Source organism: Amblyomma mixtum, chromosome 3 (genome assembly GCF_055824585.1).
Source record: "Amblyomma mixtum isolate Tamu chromosome 3, ASM5582458v1, whole genome shotgun sequence".
Lineage (NCBI taxonomy): Eukaryota > Metazoa > Arthropoda > Arachnida > Ixodida > Ixodidae > Amblyomma > Amblyomma mixtum.
In genome coordinates this window covers 125,388,112-125,408,333 of record NC_143014.1, presented here as the reverse complement: position 1 = coordinate 125,408,333, position 20,222 = coordinate 125,388,112, and the positions used below count along the sequence as shown (strand labels likewise).

The 20,222-nt window shown below is 48.1% G+C and overlaps 1 pseudogene; it reads left to right on the top strand.

The window, feature by feature from the left end:
- The first annotated feature begins 4,727 nt into the window (after positions 1-4,727).
- LOC149351739 (uncharacterized) lies at positions 4,728-8,865 on the top strand (annotated as a pseudogene).
- The last annotated feature ends 11,357 nt before the right edge of the window (positions 8,866-20,222 follow it).

Here is a 20,222-nt window from a genome sequence, read left to right as displayed (position 1 = left end):
GTACGATAAAGGAAACTACACAGCAATAAATAATGAACTTCGCGCATTTTTACCAGTATTTCAATCCAGCTTTCATCAAAGATCCATCCATGATAACTGGTCCTTGTTTAAGAGAAAAATCGAAGATTTGGTCGACAGGTTTATTCCAAACATAAATATACGAAATAACCCTCAAAACCCATGGTTCACAAACACACTCAAACGTCTCGAAAATAAAAAGAAGCGTCTTTTCCGATCAGCCAAGTTGCTTCCTAGTCAGAATGCTTGGAACAAATATTATGCAGCCGAAAAAACTTATTTATCAAGTATTCGTGAAGCCAAACGCACCTTTTTTAACTCCGATCTGCCTAAAATGTTGTCAACTAACCCCCGTAGGTTCTGGCAAGTCATTAACCCCCAGCACACACGCACTGTTTCCCTCACTGATGCTTCGGGTGCAAATGTCTCTGAAACTGAATGCGCCAACATGTTCAACACAGCCTTTTCATCCGTGTTTACTAATGAAACAGAGCCGACATTTCCTCCAAACCCCCCAATTATTCAAGATACTATGCCTCCTCTTATATTTTCTTCGGCAGGAATTTTGTCACTAATAGAAAACATTAAAATATCATCCTCTGCTGGAATTGACAATATCAACGCTAAAATACTGATTAATACCAAAGATATATGTTCATCTCTGTTGTGCTTGTTATTCGCTCAGTCACTCTTCACAGGTCAACTGCCCATAGACTGGAAAAAAGGAAGGTCGTTCCAGTCTACAAATCAGGTAACAAGAACTCGCCGCTTAATTACCGCCCCATCTCTCTAACTAGTATTCCCTGCAAAATCATGGAACACGTCATCTATACCCACATCATGGCATTCCTTGATTCGAATAACTTCTTCCATTCTGCTCAGCACGGATTTCGCCGGGGTTACTCCTGCGAGACCCAACTTGCCACATTCATTCATGACCTGCATGCTAACCTTGATTCTAATCTACAGATTGATATCATTTTTCTAGATTTCGCCAAAGCATTTGATAAAGTACCCCATAAACGCCTGCTGATAAAACTTTCTCGATTAAATTTGCACCCCCATATTTTGAAGTGGATCGAAGAATTTTTGACTAATCGTTCGCAGTTTGTCTCCGTTAACAATAACAACTCTAACTCACTCCCAGTAACGTCGGGCGTCCCACAGGGATCTGTGCTTGACCCACTACTGTTTCTTATATACATTAATGATCTGCCTTCAGATGTAACATCTAACATACGCATGTTCGCTGACGACTGTGTACTTTATCGTGCTATTCTTACCACCGCTGACCAATCTTCTCTTCAAAATGATCTTAATGCCGTTCAGGAGTGGTGTAATAAATGGCTAATGGAACTTAACCCACGTAAGTGTAATCTTTTGTCCATTAGCCGTCGCCGTAATCCTTTAACCTTCTCTTACGTAATATCTGAAGTTCCCGTACAACTAGTTCAATCATACAAGTATCTAGGCATAACTATCTCTAGCGATCTTTCTTGGAGCCTGCATGTTACTAATATAATATCGTCAGCAAACAAGACATTAGGTTTCCTAAAGCGCCATCTTCATCATGCTCCCCATCATGTCAAGTTATTAGCTTACAAGTCATTAGTCAGGTCCAAACTAGAATTTGCATCGCCCATCTGGAATCCTCATCAAGCATATCTCATCAATGCCCTCGAATCTGTTCAGAATCGCGCAGCTCGTTTCATTCATTCATCCTACTCTTATGACATCAGTGTTTCGTCCTTAAAAACAGCATCCGGATTATCACCCTTATCACTCCGCCGTCGCATTGCCAGCATGTCTTTATTTCACAAATTCTTCCACAGCCCTATGCACATCGCACCTTATATTCTTCCACCCGCACGCATATCTCACCGCACCAGCCATCGTCTACAAGTTGCCCGTCCACGATCACGCACCGTCACTTTTTCTAATTCCTTCTTTCCTCGTGCAGCCGCAGACTGGAACGGCCTTCCGAACAACGTTGCCATCATCACTTGCCCAAGTCTTTTCACTGATAACGTAGAAATTTTCCTTTCATTGTGAATTTGTGCTTTTACTCTTGCCACCCCTTATGTAACACCCCTTTTAAGGGGCCTTTAAGGTAATAAAATGAAATGAAATGAAATGAAATGTAAAATTCAAAAACCCAAAAGCAGCCGCATCGAAAGTCTTGTGCCTGCTGCAATGAGGAAAAATAACTGTGCAGTGGCATGAAAGAAGCCAACAACCACAGAAACCAAGGGGCACAGGGGAATTTTTTTTAAATTTATTTATTTGTTTTGTGGTGTTGATCAATTTAGAATATTACCGAAAATGTTATCGCTTAAAGCTAATTTATTAGAAAAGCAGAAGAAAAAACAACCACATGCCGCCGGTGGGATCCGAACCCACGACCTGTTAGATGAGGGGCATCGAAAAGACAACGAATTTATGATAACACATAACCTACCTCCGACTTAAGAGGGAAGTCATTTTCACCCATTCTCTTTTTTCAGCCTCTTGACGTTGGGAGAAGGTGCAGCAGATCGCCTACAAACAAGTAGATTGTCCAACGATTTGAACGCTATCGATGGAGCCCCAGACACGAAGTTCGTATTTAGCTTGTGTTCTCCGCACGAATTTTTCAAGAAACTACTGGTGCAACGATCGCGACATTAGACCTACGAGGTCTGTTAGAAAAATATCCGACTTTATTTTTTTTTTTTTGCGAACACCTGATGGATATGAAACAAGCGCGCTTACAGCAGCCGACCTTGAATCCTCGTGCGCATGCACGAATTTTTTCCCGCCTGCCGACAGCGTCAGTCGCTGGGAAGCAGCGTTTGAGTGAGGCAGTGCGCAGTGCTCTCGTCGGTTTTTTGTTGCAAGGAAAATGGCGGAGCGAGAGGAGCAGCGCTACTACCTCAAATTTTGCCACAAACTTGGCGATAGCCAAGTGGAAATCATTCGAAATGTTCAGACGGCTTTCGGTGACGATGCTATGAGCAGCACACAGATTAAGCAGTGGTGCAACTGGTTTAAAGACGGCCGCACATCCGTGGAGAGAGAGCCAACGTCCGGTCGGCCATCAACATTCCGAAATGACCAGGTAATTGCCGAAGTGAACGCTGTGGTGATGCGGGACTGTTGTGTGACTATCCGAGAAATTGCGGAAGAGGTGGACATCAGCAATTTTTCTGCACATTCCATTATCATCGAAGATTTGGCCATGGAGAGAGTTGCGGCGAAATTCGTGCCGAAGCTGCTGACGGTGGAGAAAAAGCAGCTTCGTGTGGAAGTCTCACAGGAGATGCTGGATTCCACAAACAGTTACCCTTACTTCACCGACGCCGTAATCACTAGTGACGAGTCTTGGGTGTACGGGTACGACCCGGAAACCAAATCCCAGTCGTCACAGAGGACGCATTCCACGTCACCAAGACCAAAGAAGGCCCGCCAAGTGCGCAGCAATGTCAAAGTGATGCTGACTGCTTTTTTGACTCCCTCTGTGTGGCACACCACGAGTAGGCACCCCACAGGGTCAAAGGATGACTAAACAGTACTACAGGGATGTCCTCCATCGCCTACGTGGTGCTGTGCGGCGCAAGAGACCGGAATTGAGGTCAACAAGAAATTGGCGCAACACTCGCGGCATTGCTCCTGCACATTCCTCGCATTTGATTCAGACTTTTCTGGCGAAAAACCAGACTCAGGCTCCTTACTCTCCTGATATGTCCCCCTACGACTTCTGGATGTTTACCAAAATCAAGAGGTCATCGAAAGGAGCGCGATTTCAGAAAAGAAAGGACATTATGACTGCAACGACAGCAGAGCTAAATTCCATTCCGAAAAGGACCTTTTCGGAATACTTCCAACAATGGCAGCACCGCGGGGAGATGTATATGGAGCCCCAAGGAGACTACTTTGAAGGTTATTAGGTTTCTAACACTCCAGTTATGCCAGATTTTTTTCTTCAGCTAAAGGTCGATACTTTTCTAACAGACCTCGTAATTCTTGTGCCGAATTCAGCGCAAAGGTCGGTTGTGTAGAAAAGAGTGCATCGGCTGCTCCGAGGAGAGGACGGATGTGACACTTGAAGTTTTCGCGGAACATTCAAACCACAAAAAAAAATTGATTTCCACGCTGCTTCAGCATGCAGCCACGAAGCTAAGGCTGCTACGCGCTTCCCAATACGCAAACTGCACGATCGATGCATCCATCCGTGGCAACCGTCGTCGCCAGGCGGCGAGACAAAGGAGCTTTTTCGTGTCCTCCGTGTTCCGATAATTTCTGTGGGTACCTCAGTAAGACGGCATAGAGGCATTCCAGAAGGCACAACTCCTTTTCGGTATTGTGAAAGTAGTCTGTCGCGATCAGTGGGGCTTGCATGTGCACTTTTCGTCACAAGGGCTTTGCCCATCGGAAGGGTGTCAATCAATGCCAGTAGTTCGCTTTAGCGCGTGTGCGGCCAGGCATCAATGAAGTTGGGAGTCTAAGGGACAGAACAGTGCCGAAACCAAATGAATACGAGAAAGACACTGACCCCGGTTCGGGCGCCCACACTGCCTGCTCGTAGAAATAATGGCCGATACCAGCGGGAGGAAAGGGATGACGACGAAGAAGAGCAGCGGTGCGTTAAACGTCACATGGCCCCCTGACGCCGCGCTCTCGCGCAGATGAAGAAGCGTCAGCACTTCAGAATGCGCAGCCCACCAAGGAGGATGTTCTTTTCCAGTCGAGGCATCCTCCGTTCGCTCAGAACCTTACAGACCCAGGCGCTCGCGTTGTTGGAGTCAGCTGGTATCGCGGGCAAGGGTCAGGGGCCGCACCAGCTGGTGGACGCGGAGGAGTGCTTCGTCGAGGGGCCGTTCGGCGACCACGGCCGCTCCCAGCTGGTCCCTTCGTGAGCACCCTCATGGCACGCACCGACTTCGCCATCCACGTCGCGAGCTTCAAGGTAACGTTGTGTAGAGGCGTACGCCAGGCCCACGATAAGGTGCCTCCGCAGCCATCGTAGCGCCTAGTAGTTTCATCGAGAAGGTGCGGAAGGATTATCGCGGCCGATCTTCTGCGTCAATTCCTTGCATGCTGCTGTCCACAAGAAATCAAGAAATACTGAGAGAAAAAAAAGACGTGGGGAATTATTCCGTCGAACTTTACATTCGTGAATGTAAAGCCAGTGGTCAGAATATGCTGTACGACAGCTCTTATACGTGAATGTGTATGGCGCGCTCAGTATGACATGCGACGTGCCGGAAGCGACTTTACTGTGGTCTGTAATAAGGGAGTAATTACTCATTGACATCCACCCGAGCAGAGCCATACGGCTACAAAGGAAAGCTGTACAGCTTTCAGCTATACAGCTATACAGCTATACAGCTGTACTGTGGTTTGCGCTTCACGGGACTTGAATGCCCTATGGTGCATACTGCAAAAGCGTCACCTCTCAAAATCACAGCTCGATGCGCAATTCTTCAACACCACCCGGCTCGCACTACATTGTGAAGGAAGCTCTGGCCACATCTTGTGCATTCCCAGTCATACTGAGTGCGAGAGGGCGTGAGTGGCACGACGTATACCCAATCCGCTATTTTCGCCCCGCTACAGTTCGATGGGCACTTTCACATAGATCTTTAGGGCGGATATATTGAGGTATGTTGCAATTTTCATGAAAACACATCGGGTGGCAGGAACAGTCATATGTGCTATGAAATGGCAGCAGTAAGCCTTGAATTAGTTTATCTGAGACTCCTTCGGCGTTCCTTGAAAGAAACTTGTCATCGCTGTCTGAAATATCATCTCAAATGCCTCAAATATCGTGATGGCGCAAGATTTCCATGCACTTTCTAAGCAAGTCAACCCGCTGGTCACTGCACAGCCAAGCATTCGACATGGCATAGTCACGTTCGCTTTTAAACCCTAGCTTATATCAGCTTGTGTTCCCTTAAAACGATTCGCCTGAAGATACGAGGCTCGCGTGCAGTGTCCTTAGCATTGGGAATAGGTTTTGACCCTCTGGTGTGCTGCTCCCTGGTTATGGAAACCACCAACAAGCCAGGTTCTTTATGCTGTGCGGTGATTTCGCAAGGTTTTTCAGTGCGCTACATACCTTGAATGCGATCGAAGTGCCATGACAGTCTGCATTCTCCCAAAAGTGTGTCTATTGTCTAGATTGGATTCAAGTTTCGCGCGAACCGAAGGGTTCCGGTCAAGCGTAGATGCATGCACTCAGTCTCCGCAGGAAGGAGAGCGGCTGGCGGCAGTGAAACAGGGCTCTTATTTTCAGGAATAAGACGTTTATTGAGGTGTTGCGCATGCGAAGCTTAATATTTCCGAATCACCCCGTCCCGGGACACGCCGGAAGAACGAGGTTACACCATCATTCCTGAAGCACGCTGCTAAGCTTGTTCTTCCTGCGCGTCCCGAGACGGGGTGATTCGGAAATATTTAGCGTCGCACGAGTAACACATCAATAAACGTCTTATTCTTGGAATTAGAGGCCTGTTTCATTGCGGCCAGCTGCTCTCCTCCCTGCGGAGACTGAGTGCACGCCGCAACGGTGCGCCAGGGCGCTCGCGTCGACGGCCTGTCCGGAACCCTTCGGCTCGCGCGAAGCTTGAACCCGCGGTCCTTGTGAGCCTGTGCTTAGCTTATAACCTAGACAATACACATACTTTTGAGAGAATGTAAAGTGCCATGGCACTGCGCTCGAATTCAATGGATGCCCTAAGCGCATGGAAAAACCTTGAAAAATCACACCGCTGCATAAATGTTGTGAAGATGGGAGAACTCGGCTTGTTGGTGGTTTTAATAACCAAGTAGCAGCACGCCTCAGGGTAAGCCAAGTGACAGGATCAGATGTGGGCCAAGAATGCGAGTAAGATGGGACGTGATATGTGAAGAGTGAGATGGGAGTCGATGCTTATTTATCCAAACCATCCATTCCTTGCAGAAAGACGAGGTTTTGTGGTAAGGTTAATGAAAGTGAACCGCTGCACTTGTCGAGGTAATCACAGTGTCAGGTCGCGAGAGAGTGGGCAGCCAACGAGCTACGCCTGTTGCATACGTCGCAGTGCCCTGTGTAGGCAGTGTCGAGCCGCCGTAGATCACAGCACCTTGTTAACTAAATAACACCAGTATTAAAACTTTACGATAGAGGTTTTAATTACGCCAGATCTGTGTCGTAAGCTATAGCTGACCTCTTCCTTTAATCGGCGTGATCGTCTGCTCAGTAGCGCTTGCAGTCTGAGGCACAGTATTATGCTAGAGGTACATTCCTTCATCTTTTACATTGCGAACTATTACAGCCAGGGATTATGCAGTGCACGGAGCGCTGATCTACCTTCCAGACGTCTTTGTCAACAAATATCGTGCTTAATTTCACAGGACACTTTTGCCGTCATGGTTCCCCATGTTCCTGGCACCTGCCGCTGCATGGAGGTCTCCTGCATTTGCATCTTATGATCTGGTCATCGCAGGGTAGCGCACTATTCATGGACCACTGGCCACCAACCTTTGACGACATGAATGCTGCCGAATGGAAAGGGTTGGCTGTGCTGTTCGAAGGCTACGGTTCGTGCAATCACCGTGCACTGCGTGAGCCCGCTGCTCCTGCAGTTGGTTGCGGCCGCGTCGAGCCCTGCACCGCCTGGGAATACGACCTGCTGGCTAAACAGGCTATATTTCAGGTAAATAACCATGACTTCCTTTCCAAAGACTGTCTTTAATCCTCGAGACTAATAGAAAAAATAAGAAAATCTAAAAGCTCTCAGAAGAACGTCTAAAAGCTCTCAAAAGAAGCAGCGCAGAAGGACAACGGACAACGGAATTTAGGAGGACGACCTGCCTGTTGTAATTTTGCGCTGGTTCATCTGAGATCATGGCTCACCAACTAGCTAAACAACAAGGGTATCTAAAAACTCGTCACCGCTTGAAGTGTGGCTGGTTGTAATTCTGTTACTAAATAATAAGCGCAAAGGAAGAGGAGACTCTACACAAGAGTTCCTGTAGTCAGTTGTCTCTTGTACGTTCTGATTTTTTCGCATTAATCCTGCAGTCATCTTAAAAAGCTCTCTCTCCGAAACTGATTTCTTGCTGAAATATTCACACAGCCACGAACAGTCCCAAATTTGTTTATGCCTATTAACCATTGAATTTACAGCCAGTAATCGCATGTAATTCGCGGCATCACACTCTGTAGAAATTATAGATCGACAGAATCGCACGCAACGCAGACCTACATCCTCCACGGCAGGAATTACCACATTTGTTATTACTCTTGATAGCAGAATATGGCTTGATAGCAGAAAAAGTGCGAATATGACGTCTTCATTTAGCAAAACTAGTTATTTTTATAGTAGCGCTTGCAATGCGAGGCTTTGACCATCCATAATGCCCACGTCTTTTGCATCGCGAGCTACTACCGCCTGTTCAAGGAGTCCTACCTGTTCAAGGAGTGCTGCTCCAGCATCATATTCTGTCTATCGTCAGTAAAGATCGCTGTTCAGTTTTGCAAGTCCTTTCTATGCGTGCCGTGTTCGTAGCGCTACCTGGCGTATGCATTCCATCCGCATTTGAAGCTCGCGAATCTGGTATTTGCAGGGTAGCGCACTATTCATGGACCACGGGCCAGCACCTTACGCCAACATGTATGCTGCCGAATGGATGCGGTCGGTCCTGCTCCCGGAAGGCGACGGCCCGAACAGTGACTGCACGCCGTGCAAGGCCACGGTTCCTGCTGTTTCCTACGGCTGCGTCGTGACCTCCGCCGCCTCGAAACTTAAACCGGGACTTCGCGGCTCCAACGCAGTCAGTGAATGGAACCTCGTTTTTGGCCGCCTCAACCAGCTGGTGGAGTGATGGGTAGTAGGCGAACTGCAGAGTTTGCCTACCCCATAGCCAGCTTGGTGGGGTGACCAGTGACGGGCAACACTGCTGACAGTGTTGGCTGCCGGCTGCTGTGTACATATCGGTCGTGCTCTTCATGACCGAGTTTGCCGGCGGGTTGGATATTTCACTCGCTTTCTTTTTGTTGCTCAGAAACACAGCGCCGTCAACCTCGCTTCCTGCCGGCATGTTCGACCTGCTTTTTCGAGTGCCCACATCCAGGCGCCGCTTCCGGTACTAGTCCGGGCCATGGACGTTTTTTCCTTCACTGCACCCAGAGTGTTTTTTGTGGACAGCAATTACCGCCTAAGCCAGACGAATTTAACACCGTGAGCCAGACCGCCAAGCGTCTGGCCCTCGAGATGGCCTCGCTCTTCCCGCTGTTCATCACATATGCAGCCAGTGGGTCTCCGGCCTGGGTTTTGGTCGAAAGGACGCTGAGAGGGTTGTGATCCGAGTGACCCGCGTCTACCGGATGCGTGTAATATATCCGGGAGGCCTACCTCAGCGGCACGTGAGCGGGCATCAGGAGGACTAGTGCCGCTGCCGTGATTCCTCACGGTGTATCACGGGAGCCGCTCTTACTCTCAGCCACACCGACGGGGTTCCACCTTGGTTTCGGCGCTGTGGTTGGCGGTGAGCACGGTCGCCCTTGTAGTATACTGCTACGTGGTTTTGGGGTTGTCGACAACTAAACGCTGCACCTTGGAAGAACTCCCCATTGGCTCGGCAACGGCTACCCACCAGCATTGTCAGTGTCTTCTCTGTCTGGCTCATGAGTGGGCACCGTTCAAAAGTGACGACGCTTGACGAAAACTGCGTCCACCCGGACTTCTGCCTCAAAGAAACCACTAGTAGCTAGTGCCATATGCATGAAGGGAGGGGTCAGTCAGCTGCGGAGGCTGCTGCTTCTAGCAGTGCATTGATGACCCTCCCCACGAAGCACAGCGAGCAGCACCGGAAGCAGCGCCCGATGCCCGTGCAGTACGCGGTCAGTATGTCGTGCGGGTGGAGCATAGGACAAAGAGGCATTTTCAATTATTTTGTCTCCTCCTGTTATATTTCAGCTCTTCGTTTGCCCTTAAAACGCGCTTGGGACTTTGACGCTCTTGAAAGTGCTGGGCAAGAAGCGAGTGTCAGTCTCGTTCGTGTTCTTTTCTCTTCCTTGGTTTCTTCTTTTCTGTGTGCTACTGCAATAATGCCTGTACTCACGTGACTTATAAAAGATTTGTGAATAATGTTAATGCTGCCACGTGCTGCATCTGGCGAACAGCTGCCAAGTGACTCAATTTGCGCAGTGACAATCTGTGCGCTTGTAGTTGATGCGTGCAACTACAAGTGGTGACGGCTTCCGCGCTAACATAAAGGGAAAGGGCACAGGTCATCCTTTCAGTCTTGGGTTAGTTCTACCACATTCAATTCACATACACGTGTATGGTTGTGCTGCGGCCTTAGAATGGAGCTGGATGAGTAGACTAGAAGGGGTCTTCTGTACTGGGAATTCTTCGTGGGCTAGACACTGGAGCTGGAGAGGGCGCTGGTGTATCGAAGACTGCCATGGCCACCAAACTCGGCGCAGTCTGAAGAAAAATGGGCGAATGCTGTGGAGCATCAGGCAGCGAAAGCAGCCAGGGAAAGCGAAGCTGCTCAGCACGAATAAGGCAAGAGACTGAAGGCGGCGGTCGTCCAGCAGCCAAGTGAACACTTGAAGGACACATCATGCCCACACCTGTTCTTAACAACAGGACAGAAAGATTGCAGTTTTCTTAATCGCTTTTTTCTGAGGTTTATTCGACCATGCATGGAAAATTGGCTGCTAAGGGGAAAGTCAGTTCAGCAGTAGCTTTATTTTGCCTCGTGTTCAGGCTATCCTAAGCCAAGCGTATATTCATGAACGACGTCATCAGTCAGTTACACTGAAGAAGGCATACTTATTAATTTCATACTGAACTTACTCGTAGTCGTGTTAAGTACAGGGTAGAAACAATTATTGGTAATCATCCTTATTCCGTGTGTGCTACAGAAAGATAAAACGCAACCGCTGGTGCTACTAAAATCCAAGTCTTCCGCATGTCTCGGGCAATACTCTAGCCAAGTGAACTACGGCGGCGGCTGTCTGGCCACCTTGTTTCAAAAGTCTTCATGTTACGTTTAGCATGAAGTTCCGATTGTTCACCAGCGCCACTCCAGGTGAGAATGGTGGACGTAGTCCGTGCTGGTGAAGCTCAAGTGCCACGTAGGGCGTGGTCTAATGGGGAAAGCATCAGCTGTACGAGAACCCTCCAATGCTACCTATATCACTACTGCTAGAACAGAGAGCCTCGCTATTCTACTGAGCAGGCAAGGTTAAGAGAATGAGCGGCTGATTAGGTTATAATTACGAAACAAGGTGGCAGCCATAAAAGCGAATGGAGGCGTACGGGAATATTTTTTTTGTAGTGGTGTTAACTGGACGAGATTGTTAGCTCATTAACTATATAGACACTCAACTATATAAGCTGGTTGGTGATGCCTTCAGGAACAACTTCTCTTAGGAATAGCGGTGTGCGAATATTCGAAATTCTAAGGCGGAAGCCTTTAATGCCTCATCGTTGTAAGCAGGAGCTGTCGACAGAAATGTCACGTTTTTCAATTGGTCGAAACAGTCGTGACGTCAAAGTGCGCGAATTTCAAATGGGGCCAATTGTACTTTGCCTACTAACCATGCAACCAATTAAAGGGATCGTATAGTGATGCTCCAAGTAAGTTTAACTGAGTTTAATTAATTGCTTACTTAACCAGTCAGTCTAATTAACCTTTCTAGTCAGACCAGATAAATAAAGCCGAGTAAGAAATTTGTTAAGCTTGGGAATCGAACCCCGGTCTCCGGCGTGCGAGTTGAGCACGCTACCACTCCGCCATGCCAGCTCGATGGTTTAGAATGAACAAAGGTGCGTCTAGTGAATACGGTGCCTTCGTTCACTCCCATCTTCCTCCCTTCCCGTTATGGCGAGGTTTAGGTGTCCACCGAGATATGAGAGACAGATACATTTCCTTTCCTCAGAAACCAATTTACCGACGAGCAACGCATATTTGTCCGCGTTTCAGATTGCTCCAAATTGTCGTGACGTCACCGCGCGCGAATCTTGATGGGTGTCCACCGAAATATGTGAGACAGTTACTGCGCAACTTCCTTTCCTCGAATACAATTTTCGACTAGTGTCTACTGAGATATGTGAGACAGCTAATGCGTAATTTCCTTTCCTCAAATACAATTTTCATTTTCTTCATTACGGCCCCTCTTCTTTCACTCACACTTCCTCCCTTCCTGTACCGTGCGGCTCAGGTGTACACCGAGATGACAGAGAATTACAGCCCCATTTCCTTTCCTCAAAAAGCGTTGCGTTCAAAGGGCAACGCATCGCGTCGAACGGGTGGTGGCGTTCCTTGCACTCCGTGGCAGCACTACAACACGCTGTCGCGTTCCACTCCTAAAGGCGAAGCTTAATCGTCATTAATTGGCAGTTAATTTGTGCACCAACAGAATGTGAAGTGAACAATCGCGTAGCAGAATGCAGCACTCAGGCTTTCGCCTTTCACCACTTTAGCCGCTAAAGTTCCTCGTACTTTTTTCGAACATCCAATCTAATATCTTCCTATTCGGTTCGTTGAACGAATCAAATAGTGCACATTCAAAATTATTCGAAATGAATCGAATACGACCTCAAGTTCTTGAATGGATCTTGAATAACAGACACAAGAACACAATCGGGAACGCTGCAGTTTTCTTCGGCAGCTGTTTCAAAAACAGGGCCACGTTGCACAGCATGCTGCTACGACTGATCCGCGCGTTCGTCACCGCGATGCTTCAATTCGTGTGGCGGCTTTCGTGGTGCTCAAAGCATGTGGCTTCCAAAACTAGTCGACGCGGCTGGGTGCGGCCAAGTTTAGTAAACTCTACATTTATGCTTGATGTCGATGCCATGGCTCACAACTCTCGGCCCGCTCGTCCACTGAGATGTGGCGTTAGGCTGTTCGCCGTCGTCGTCAATAGCAAGCGGTAATTTTCCAAAGCACATGAAATGAAGATCACGGTGTGAAAATACTGTCTTCCTTCTGCATGCGTTAGAATGAAGATGTTTGTTCAGTCTTTCTAAAGCTACTGCTGTAACGATAGCCTGAAATTCTGGATAAGTGCAATGTTTACCGGGAAGTTGTTTATGAACGCTTTTTTTTTGCATATCGTGAGATGGCCCCCTAACAGTCCACATATGCGCAGATTACTCCACTAAACGGTTGTCGTTTTCTGCTGTTTATTGTCAAAAGGCACTCCTTTGGGTTTCTACGGCACTGTTGAGTACCGGGTACGAGCTCAGGAAAAGCAAGAATTTTGTACGCATAAAAGATTATACCATTCCCAAAAATATGTTGACACTAGCATCTTACAGTGCTCCACAGTTGCTTCCTCAATAAAAAATGATCTCCAAGAAAGGTGGACTTGTCCACGAGGTATGACGTTCCCGAAAGTTTTTCGCGGTTTTCCATGAATATTAGTTTTGTATGAATATTGTCTAATTATTTCTTTCATTATTAGATTCGCATTGGTTTCGGTACCCGAGCTAGACTCCTCGTGTTCGATTCGGTTTCGAAAAATTATTATTCGTACACCCCTACTTAGGAGTACTGGCTCTTCTTTCGAGGCTAAGCTTATGCTTTCTGTAGGAGGAGGGGGAAGAGGAAAAAAAACTTTATTTCGGCCAGCACTAAGGCCCAGTGAAGAAGAGCACTTGCTCCGGCAAGGCCCGGTGACGATCTGCCGAGCCCGAGTGAAGCCAAGCACTCCAGGAAGGAGGGGGAGGATAAGGGAGATAAGGAGAGGTAACGGCAGTGTTGCATGAGTAGAGAATGCGTTCTCTGTCTGCCTTAGAGAGAGAAAAGAATTTTATTGAGAGGCAAAGGAGGAGAGGCACCCAAGCTAGACTTCTCATCACGCCATCCGAAGTTGTAGAGCATTAGTGTCGTAAGGAGACGAAGAACGTGTGCTTGTTCCGTGTTCAGTGATGGGTGAGGTTGGGGTAAAATTGTGCGATTTTCCCTGATGCTCTGGTAATATTTCGCTATTTTCTCTTCGTATGTTGCGGTGGCTGATGTTGGATTTTATTAGGGATCTGGATGCTCATTTCGCGGGCATAGTGATTGTAATGTCCGCTATGCTGTTATAGGATTCCACTAGATTGTCACGTAGGTGGGTTCCCAGTAGTCTTCGTTGTATATTACGAATGGCTTTGCTGAAGTCGGTATATATGTTGATGTTAGTGGTCTGGTGTTTAGTGCGATCGTACTACCTCCTTGATGTGAGTGCTTGCCACACCTTGTTGGCACGAACTCAATGGCTGAGCCAATTAACGCCTGCTAATATGCCTTTGTCCGACGCCTCGCAAATTCAGCCTGTTCTTTGAGCTAGGTTTCGAAGCTGCTGCTTGTAATGCGAATGTTGCCGCGACAGCTTCAAGCACGAAAAACTTCACTGCATAGTGCGGGCGTTTTAGTGTGTAAAATTAAAAAGAAAAATCCCAAAGTAGGCGTATCGAAAGTCTTGTGCGTGCGGCGCAGTGAGGAAAAAGAGGCGTCCAGTGGCATGATTAGATGAGGGGAATGGAATAGTCAACGGATTTATGGCAACACATATAATCTACCCCTTCTTAAGCGGGAAGTCCTTTTCAACCATTCTCTCTTTTTTTCAGCGCCTTTACGTTGGGAGGAGGTGCAGAAGATCGCCTACAAAAAAAAAAGTAGTTTGTTCAACGATTTGAACGCGATCGACGCAGGCCCTGACACGAAGCTCGTATTTTCGAGGCCGTTAGCAGTAGATTTGTATTATAGCGGCGCACAGCAAATGACTTCTTTGTAGTGAATGAATCTTCATCGATCCTTTCTTCGTGCGTTCGTGTCACCCGAAAAGCTACGGAGAATGGAGCGTATAGAGAAGAATGGACGTTTCAGTATTTGATGACATATCGAACACGCTGGCCCTTCAGGTTAAGCTACGATATCGCAATAAAGAAAAAGAAGCGCTAAGCAAAACGATGCCGCCGGTGGCAGCTTTAGTTTGACGACGACTTCTGTGAGCGAATGCAGGTTCGTCTCGTGTAGTGCTCCCGAAGAGTCACCGTTAATTTTTTTTTTTTGCCTTTCAAGCATGTGTTACTTGTTTTATTTATTTTTTTGCGGCTTTCAAGAGGTGTGCAAATATTCGAAAATTTTCGAATCGAATGCATTTCAATTATAAACGTCAAAATATTATTCGAAGCGAATCGAATAAGTCCTGAAGGTTTCGAATACCTTGAGAATAGCTGCCACGAATTTCGAATAAGACCCACGGTATTTTTCTAGCACGACTATTTCAGAAACAGGGGCCGCATACGTCGCGTACCACGCTACCGCAGGTATGCGCGGGATGCAGGGTTCAGCGCCGCGACACGCTCCGTTCACGTGCCGGCGTTCGTAATGCTTACACTATGCCTCAGAGATTGGACGGCACAAGGCCCAGGCAGGTTCAGCGAACCCGGCCTTTATGCCTGATCTCGGAGGCAATGGCTCATACGTAACTACTACCGTGGTCATTTACTTAGGTATTGCGTTAGTTCACTCCCTTCCGTCATCAACAGCAAGAGGTACTTTTCCCATGCGTATACCTTGACGATGATAGAGTTAATATACCGAGTTGTTGCGGGTCTCACATAGAGGTCAGTGTTGCATCTTCAAACTTATATCTGCATGCTACTTATGCAGCTATAACTACATAATCAGTAACGTCGTAACGCTTCGCCGCCGCTGGCGCTTCGTAGTTTCGCACGATTGTCCTTGGAATAATCGAAAAAGCAGCGAATGTACGTAAAACAAAAAAAAATCGATTCGGTTCCCTCACTATTCGATTCGCATTCAATTCAGTTTTTAGCTGAACTGTTTGTATTCGATCCGGTTTAGATTAAGTACTATTCGCACGCCCGTACTTTTCGCCTTTGTTCTTTATCACAACGGGCCCTCCAGTTACTCCCGAAGCATTCGCTCGTTAACCACGGCTCGTGATCGCGCGTCAGTATTGCGTTAGTCTCAAATACTCATCCCATGGAGCTCGCTGATTTCTATGTGCACCAACTCGCCCAACAACGCGTGGCGCTTGAAGGGTGGACTGTGAAATGTCTCTCGTGGCCTAAGCGAGCACGTTGCTGCATCGGGTGCAAACCGGTTCGTTGCGGCGCGTCACGACCGCTGCTGCAGTTGCATTCCAAAAGGAAGCCTGAACACGCACCACCGTCAGCTTTCTCGCGCAGCCAGCTAGACCCAAGGAGGAAGTCACTTTCGAACGAGCATCCAATTGGGGCAATAGAAGCTCCAGCGTATGCCTGCAAGCGGCAGACCGCGTGTTATGTGGAAGTACCACGGTGGAAAGCTTGTACTGAGTGCACGTCAGTCGGCGTAACAGTGCATCCGTCTCATGAACTTCAGGTTCTACTCCGCCGGTCCACAAACTGAGTTGTCAGAGAGCGAGCCATCTCCCTGCCTCTTTTACAACAACGCTGCGCTCGCGGAGCACGCACGCTGCAGCAAACGGGCGCACACGCGAAAGCCGAGCTCCGTTACACGGAACTATTCGGTGGGCTGTTTCGCTGCTGCCGGCTTCTCCGAACTACCGATGGCCTTCGAGCTAACTAACGAAGCGAGAGGGAGAGCAGGGAGAAGAACAGAATAAAGAAGGAATGAGCTGGCCGCTCGGAGCGGGGAAGGAGAAAATGAGCGGCCGACGATCCGGCGCGATAGATGCGCGGCATACCACCGTGTCCAGTGGCGTCGGTGGTGTAGACCCGGTGGCGGCGGCCTTAACCATCACGACCGCTAGTTGGGCTGACCAGCCCTCACGGATTGCGCTAGCTCACGCCTTGCGCATCGTCGGCACTGGTCCGGTTCTCGGCCCGGCTTTGCTTGTACGTGTTTCCTTTTCGGTCGGCCCGTTCCTCGCCGGGTCCTCGACTCGGTTCTTGTTTCACCCGCGCGTGCTATCTTCCTACTCTTACCTCGTTCACTGTTGTGCTTGTTTTCGGCGTCACGCGGAGTGAGGCTTCTCTGCCTGTTTTCGTGTCAACTATTATGCGTGGCACGCCGCGACTGGTTCTGACCGTAGTCTACGCTCGCACGCGTGACTCCTTTGTTTATGTGCCCTTCGTCCCTTTACATCACACTGTGTTGGCGGTTGCTCGTGCTTTCATTTTTCCCGCCTCTTTTTCTTCTTCTTTTTTCCACGTTTGCGTTTGTTGTGCCACGGGACAAGGGCAAAGTGGCGAGCCGTCTTCGTAACATCATTTCTTGATCTGCCTCCTTTCTTTTTTCCTCTTTACTGCTTTATTTTTTTTACATGCAGGGAAGCTGTTCCTTGCTTTTGCTTCTGGTGGTTGTTGAACATCCTTTCTGCCCTTTCTATCTCTATTTTTTTTCTACAGGAGCGCCAGCAGCTTGCGTTATTCTCATTCTTCAGCTTTAATACCGGCTCTTGGGGGACGGCGCAAGCCCATTCAGCGAAGACCACAGCTGATCGCTTCACTTTTGCCCCTTCTCAGTTACCCACACCTCGTCCTGCGCTCCCTCCCCTCCTCCTTTTTACAGGTGGCCCATACCTACTCAATCACACACTGGCTGCTGCGCACTTTCCTTCTCCTCCTCGGCTCTCGTTTTACCTTTCGCGGCTCGTTTATCTCTTCAATTCGCCGGCAAGTCTATCCTATCAGTCTGTCTCACGCATTTGTCTTTTACAGTAGTTCCAGCCAGGTAATTTCTCAAACCTCTGGCTTGCTCTCTCTCTCGCTCTCTCTCTAGAAGCTAGTTCCATTCCTAAGAAACGTCTCGGAATCGTAGAACACGCGCGTCGCCGTTCGTTGCCCTTTGAAAACGCGTGCATCCGAGAAGTATATAACATATCCGAAAACGCGTGAATCCGTATAAGTATATAAACTGAACGCGTGCTTTCCGCTTTTTGTTGACGAGCATTTAAAAAATGAAGACGTCTACATTTTTTAACTGCTTTAATATTAGGTTCTGCAACCAAGCCGTTAAATTATTCAAAGGAAAGAAATGTACAGAAAGAAACCATCGTAGATCAGGGAGCCCGCGTGAGCTGAAAATACCTTAGCTAGAACTTAACAAAGAAATAATAAATACAAAAACAAATGAATGCAGGCAGGACCCGCAATGCACAGACCTGACATCCGGTTATCAATTGGAGAGAAAAGGTAGCAAGAGAAATGAAGCATAATAGAGGGCCACCGAGTGAGGTAGGTTGACAAACTTCAGAAATTCGCCGGAATAGCGTGGTTACAGCTGGCGCGAAACAAGAATAACTGGAGGTTATCGGCAGAGTCCTTTGTCCGGTACTGGACTCGACTGGAATGATGACGATGGCGATGCCGACAAGATGATTATGACTTATTTACACTCATGTATCACATTCTGACCTTTGGCAATTTTTCTGCATGCCTTCCCTTTAGTTCGTTTTGTTGTTAACGCCCTTGCTAAGTATGTAGTACAACCTTGAAGAGGGTTGTCTGTAGTGCTCGGTTGGGGCCCTGCGCCGCGAAGAAAGTGAAACTTTAAAGCACGTACTGGGTTTCGCAGACAATACTCGCATTTGGCACAAGTTGTGCAGATAAAAAAAAAAAAATCAGGCACCAACACTATGCTCCTAACAGAACAGCTGCTCTATTCATTTTTTTTTTTGCCCTTAATAGCGTTCAAGCGCTGTACACACATGCCTGTTCATGCCAGTGCATATCTTCTACAGACATGATCAGACATGTACAGACTTGAAGAAACAAATATACATCTGTCCCAACCCCTGTCCCCAAGAAAAAAAAAAGCTTTTAATACAACTCATTTCCGATCTTGGACCACCCGCTGTGGGCTGCGAAGTCCAATCTGGTGTAATGCGGGTCTGCCAATTTCTTTTATTTTGCTGTTGCTAAAATAAGAAGGGCATATAAAATACGAAGCATGAATAAATAATTGTGCGGTGCGGGAGACCACACCGGCGTAGAGGCGGTGGCTTCGGGGGGAACAGATCTGTGAAGATGGAGCAGGTACGTATGGAGGGACGTGTTGGCGTGGAAGTGTGTGGATGGATGTATAGATGCATGATCCAGGAAGCAGTGGCGTTCATTGCACGGGTGCCACGTATTGCCGTTCCGCCCTCGGATGAGCCCGAAGAGAGGCATAGCCGTGGGACGCGCCTAGCCCGTGTGGCAAGGGGCGTGCCAGGGAATCTATGACGTTGTCTGATCGACGGGGAAGTAAGCCGGCTATGGGCGCAGTGGACAGAAAGAAGGTGGTGTTAGGCGTGAACGCCTGTGCGTTTACGGCGCAGGCGGGCGCGTTACACGTGAATGGAGTGGCTCTTCTTGTTTTGACTTGTCGTTGCTCTTCTCCACAAGAATATGGCGCATCTGTTTCGAAAGCCTTCGGTGTCTAGACGCAAGGGACTCTGCCTGCAATGGAGCGTGCACCTTTACACAGCATTGAAATTGGTAGAATGCCATCTAAAACAAAGTACGAGATCTATTAAGAAGGGCAGCGCATTTTGTATTTCCTAGTCACCCTCGAAAGAGCTGGCAATGCCTCCATTTGAGGGTTTGAGTGACAACAGATTTCGTAAGTCCGATTACCGGCTCAGTGGCTTCGAAACGTTTTTAACCTGTTGTAGCTTCGCTCCTAAAGTGGTCTGAACCGCGTATTATCAACAGCATGGCAGTAATTCTTAATTTTCTGCACCCACCGCAGTGAGTCAGTGGCGATGGCGTTTGACTGCTGAGCTCAAAGTCGGGGGTTTGCTGTGCGATGTCAGTGCACGTTAAAGAACCCTGGATGGTGAATATTAATCCGAAGCCACCCACTGCGACGTGTACCTCACAGCCCCCCACATGTGTAGCTTCGGGATGTTAAACGCCCCATACCACACATACCAAATGATTGACAACAGTTCGACAAAGCCCAACTCAACCTATCGAGTCGTATTAGAACATGCCGCCGTTGTAGGCCTTGCAAACACCGAAAGCCTGCTGTAGCATTCAGAAATCCTTTTCTAGTGACTCTAGCGTCGCACGTCACGAGACAGCTGTGCCACGGGCGCTACTCCTGGCCCTCCGAACACCACGTCCTCTTGCGAGGCGGCGAAATAAAACAATGGACACCCATTGTTTGGTCTAGCTTTCATCACCCCTGCCAGATCTCATGCTGTTTCTGACGCGGCACATGCGTGGTCTCCACGAGAGAAGACATGTCGCAGAAGCGTGCAACACCGGCCGTCG